Raw genomic sequence first — 6,117 nt, 5'->3', positions numbered from 1 at the left:
TCGCGTTCAAAAGGCGTTATAACGCCTTTTAATTTTTTTTTACCGTAGTTTGATCCTAATAGGCTTTCGTAGTGATGTATCTATTGTGCAATTTTAATTTTGAGCTGAGAACACGTACAATAGGTCTAATAAAAAGGTACACATGTTATGTTGTTATTCAAATTTTAATTGCGTGTTCGTATAGTGTTAATTAGAAAAACGTAAAATAATTCCCCGTTGAGACCCAAACATGGCATCAGTCATCTCTTTTGAACTTTATTTCACTCTGTTGGGATTGGGGTCGTTTTTCAAGGGGGGGGGGATTTGTTTTCAGGTTGCACATACATGTTGAAAACTGACCCCTAGGGTTCTTTTTCTACAAAAATTTACATTTTTCTGCGGCTAGGGTGTCATTTTTCGATGACCCCCGGGTCATTTTTGCTAAGGGGGTCATTATTCGCCTTTACACCCGTATTATACTTCCTTGGTAATGAACCTGCTTCAAAAACTTTAATCTGTTCCCTCATCTGGAAAATCTAGGTCAGATCCAGCATCCGGATTAAATCTGGGTAGTGATTATCCCTAAATGCATCATTCATGAAAGTTTGGTCAAGGTAAGTGTTATCGTTCGTTGGGGGTGGGCCTGCCCCAAAAACTTTTAACCTGTTCATCTGTAAAATGCAGGTCAGATCCAGCATTCCTCCAGTTTATGCCTTCCTAGCTTGCCATCACCATTTAAACAAACAGTGAGCAGTTGTCAGTAAGCAGCTGGTAGTGGCAGGATATGGGTGATACATATTATCTATAAAGTCATTTGGCAGTATTAAAGCAGTCAGCTTTGTTATCAGGAATTTCATACTTGAAGATTTTTTTTCAGACTTAAAAATACTATCAAATTATTATTTTCATATTCATACATAATTTTTAATAAAGTAAAATCTTCAACTGACTCTTCTTTGCATATTTTATTAAATATTTTTATCAAGCATAAACAGCATTTGAAGCTCTCTTAATTCTTTCTATTTGATATAAATTAAAAATACAAAAGATCTGACCTCCTGCACTGGACTGCAGTTGTATTCTATCTATTGTTAAAATTACAAAGCTCTGTCTTTATTCTATTTTTTTAAGATCCTCAGGTATGCGACAGACAAAGTGTTTCATGAAAGCACTTCCCGGATTTCCATACCCTTCAAACTTTGGCCGGTATAGATCCTGCTTAAAGCGACAGTACGGCTGCAAAATGTGTGCTATTTCATCCAAATTTACCCAATATGTCATTAAGAAATAAGGTATAAAGTTGATGTAAGCAGTTTGAGAAACAGAAATATTCTCTACTCAAACAAAATTAACGTAATTAGAATCTGCCGGAAAATCAAGGGTCGTACGAACTGGAGCAATCTTAGATCTGTTTATTTGTATCACGTGAATTCTAAAACGGCACGTGCCTACACTGTAGAGTTTACAGTTATAATGAATATTAGGTGAAAGCAATTTTCAAAAACACAAATTATCATAACTTTCTGATAAAATAATCTAAAATAATAATCGTAAAGATTTTAGTCTGCATTCAGGCGAATTTAACAGAATTAAAAGTACAAATGTTTACGTTTTGTGTATTGGGGTCCGAGAAAGGGAAAACCAACTAATCATACGTTATCGCGGCAAATGTCAAACAAAATATTTTTCTGCACAGTTAAAAAAAAATAGCATTTCAAATGGCAACAATGTTTATAAGTCAAAGATGTATTTTTAATGTTGAGTTTACACTATTATTTTTCTTTGAAAGCGACGGGAAAATGAGAAATGATAACAAGTATCAACAAACCTGTCGAATAGAACCTTCGAGAGCCCTGCGTGAGTGTCGCCGAGTTCCCGTTTCTTCCTTATCCAGCGATTTTATTAATCCCCAAACTAAATTTTAGTCATGAAAGTTGCTTTTTCAAGTTCTATTTTCAGTTTCTTTTTCTTTTTGGTCGACTTTGTCAATGTAGCAGGCCTACCGGGATTCCCTCTCTAACCATGCTGTTTTGTTTATGAAAACTACGCATGCGTGCATAGCATGGAATGTGGAACCCCGAACACGTTGCGATGTATATATTTACGTCCCATAAATAACTATTAATTTTAATGAAATAATCCAAATTATTTAATTGTAAAAGTTGTAATTTTCTGAAAGTTTATACATTTATGGGTAGTAAAAAAATTCCAAATCTTGTCGGAAAATTTTATCTAGTCAGTTTTTTGATGAGATGCGCCGTACTGTCACTTTAAATTGAAGATGGTTTTCATCTAGTGTTGTCAAATCGGACGATTATTAGTAACAGGTTACTCGCTTACTTTTCCGATCGAGTATCCGGTTACTCGGATGATTTTTCGTTACAGTTTCCATTATGCATCTATTATTCATCTCACCCTTTTCCTTTCGGTAGAAATAAAACACAAATGTACTGTATATGAATGTTATTTTACAATTACAAACTCAAACACATACACAATAACTTCAAAGAAGAAAAACCCCGTAATTGCAGGTTGCTTTTGTGGAGTGTCCAGTAAATAGCTGGTTTCCGAATTATCTTTTAATCTTGGGTGATTTAACATGCATGTATTTGTAGTCCCACCCGTATACGATATCTCCAATTCACATAATTTACATATCTCAAATCAGCTGTTTTTTTTTTTTTTTTTTTTTTTTTTTTTTTAATATTTCCAAGCTTTAGACGTCTCAAGTTCAAGTTCAATTTATTCACTCAAACCAATTAATGGTACATGAGGTTCTATGTACAATATATACAAAAACAATATACAAGATACACGTGAAATGGCGGAAATGCATTCAAATTATAAAGTAACAAAAAAATAATAATAATAATAATAATAATTATGGAGGACAGACTTGTTCATATACCCTATCTATGTAGCTGCATAGTTTGATTTTAAAATACCTTGGAGTCAGCAGTTGACAACAATTCTGAGAATTTGTAGAAATTTGGTCTACTACAATATTTACTAGGTAGATACTTTTTTCTGCATTCTGAAAAAAATTGACATTCTAAAATATAGTGATACTAGTACTCATCTGCTATTTGTCCATTATTACAGATATTACAAAGTCAATAATCATTTAATCATTTTTGGGAATACCAAACCATCTCCCAGTCTCAACTGGGAGACGATGATTTCCTGTTCTTAATTTAATTAAAATTGTTCTAAATTTTTTAGGTAGTAAGTCTAAATATTTTTCAAATCCAAATTCTGTTTTAAAGATACTATACATATGACCTTTAGACGAATCGCGCATATCACTTTGCCATTTCTGTATGTACTGATCTTTAAGACGTTGTTCAACTATAGATTTTAGCCATTTTATATTTAAAAAGGCCTGTTCATTCCATGTATTTGAGAAGCCACAAGTATCAAGTATATTCTTAATACATAAAATCCAAGGGTTCTTATGACTTCCTGAACAAAACTGTTCAAATAAATGCTTATATGTAACATAAACAATCTTATTTTCAGGGCTTACCAATAATTTTGCCCAATGTGATATCATTCTTATATACACCGTTATATACAAAGGGAAGCGACCCGTTTCGCCATAAACCATATAGCTATAACAGATTAAAAATATATTTCAAAAATTTAAGATGAACGCGTTCAATTACTTCAAAGTTCTCAAAACCCCATATCTCACATCCATACAAAAGTACTGGTGTGACAACTTTATCGAACAAATCAAGCTGGCAATCTACTGGTAAATTAAATTGTCTAATTTTTCGTATAACACCATTCATGGCTTTTTGAGCTTGCTCACATGTTTTTTAGCCTTACAAAGGAAATGCATGCATATCGTGAATTTGAAAAAAAACACGACTTGTCCTGAGCATACATTTGTAACCTTTTATTCAAACCTCTCTCTTAGCATCGATAAACTATACTCTCCAATACATGTACCTTGTACATTCCATGGCCGTAGGAACCGGGGGGGGGGTGCCCCCCCCCCCAATAATTTTGCCGATAAACAGTTTAATTACTATAGAAAACATAGCTACTATATGCTTGTGCCCCCTCAATTAAATCGTTTGACCTTTTTTTTTTTGCATGTCAAGGAATTTTTGGTAGTTGATAGTGCCCCCTCAACTGAAAATGTATAGCTGTGCCCCCCCCCCCCCCAAACTGAAATTGCTTCCTACGGGCCTGCATTCTACACAAATTCTAAGTATAAAGATGTAAGTTTCATTCTGAAAAGACATGATATATGAGAAACACAGTAAAGATCGCAAGAAAATTCACACGAATTGAAATACATGTGTGTAAGACCCACAGTATTCAGTCATATCAGATATGGGGAGTGGGGGATTGGTACTGTTAAAATAAAACCAGGGTATAGTGTTTTTCAGTGAAAGAAGTCTTGTTTTGTCTTCAACGTATGCCTTTTTTTTAGTGTAAATAATTCCAGGTAAATAACTGGAAATGTTTAGAAATTTAAAACCCATACATGATGAACAATGCAAGACAACAGACAAAAACAGATCGCAATAGGTCACCTGAATGACTCCAAACTTTACGTAATGCTTGTGTACAAGAAAAATATTTCTCCAAAACAGCAAGACTGTGTTGGTTGTACTGAAAAAATCATAACTCCTTTAGCTCTATATTTTTGTCCACATGTAGTCAAAATATTTATGAAATTAGTAAGAAATTAAAAAAAAATTCTGCTGTCCTTAAGTGAGCATTATGGCCCATGGGCCTCTTGTTTTGTTAGTTGTCATGCGGTTAAATTTGCACATTTTCGACTTCTTCTCTAGAAACAATGGACATTTTAAACTTGCAGGAACTTGGAAGAGTATACAAATTTATTCAAAATTGGGTAGATATGTTAAAGCAAAATAACTAAAAAAAAAAAATAGCTAAAATATATGTATTTAAGAATCTTCCATGAACAACTGGACCAAAAAAAGACACTGAATAAGTTGAAAATGAGAAAAGTTTACTATATACCTAGTGCATAACTGACAATTTTGCTAAGAAATAGTAACTGAGAATCAGATATTTACAAAGGGGACTCCAGCAGGACATCTGGCAAGGTAATTAAATCTTACAGTGATATCTTGATATGTTTAAACACTGATTGCCTTAATATCGTGATTCAAAACATTAACATCATTATCATTGTGTACAAGTGAACAAGTTGTACCCAGTGTCTCTTTAATATCAGAGTTTATCTGTATAATAGACTCTAAAATGGGAATTAAGGTTTATCATGTAAAGTCCCCCCCCCCCCCCCCCAAAAAAAAAGAGCATTATCTTCCTGATTTCACTTCTTTTTCTCAGTTTTCAAAAAAAGAAGGTTTTTCTTAATTATTCTGTTATGTATAGGTGTTGAAATTAAACCAATTTCAATGTACAGTAAAACCTGTCTAATCCAGACACAACCTGTTACTAAAAAATTGGTCTGATTAGACAAAATTCTTGATTAGACATTTTAAACAATTTAATTTATACTGAAAAAGACTGAAACATTACACTGTATTCAGAAAGATTTCAGAATACACAACAATCAGATTAGACAAGTTTCACTCTACATCATTGGAAATGACTATTTGGGCCAAAATAAAGCAAACAAAAAAAAAAAAAAAAATACACAGAATAAACTGTATTATTAAATTATATGGATTCCAATTGTCTCTGTAATACCTTCATATGCGGAGTAAAAATGGACAAAAAGTAGAAGAATGTTTAAAATTTTATATATCCATTAAAAAGATTAATTTTACATATCACAGATAACCAGAAAATTTACATACATTTACGTAAGTACATAATACCAAACAATTAAAGCCTGGCTGCGTAATTATTTGTGAAGTACAGTGTACTTAACTCCGACAGTAATTAACAATCTCACTACAGTAAAAACACAGTCACACAACCCCTATTTCACCTTCTAACCTGCATTTGAGGTATATACTCGTACACTGATTTGTGCAGGTGTTTATTTGAGCATCGAGATACAAGTGCAGTATTGTCAGAGTTTTTTTTTAAAACAAAAATGCAGAAGTTTCCTACAGTTTGATACTACATTTACAAATTTCAATTTCCTAAAGTACACTATGAAAGTTTAATATAGTCAAATACTCT

Source organism: Saccostrea echinata, unplaced genomic scaffold (assembly GCF_033153115.1).
Source record: "Saccostrea echinata isolate AGI-Se365-2 ecotype Australia unplaced genomic scaffold, CSIRO_AGI_Sech_v1 ptg000006l, whole genome shotgun sequence".
Taxonomy (NCBI): domain Eukaryota; kingdom Metazoa; phylum Mollusca; class Bivalvia; order Ostreida; family Ostreidae; genus Saccostrea; species Saccostrea echinata.
Note: the sequence above shows the minus strand (reverse complement) of the source record.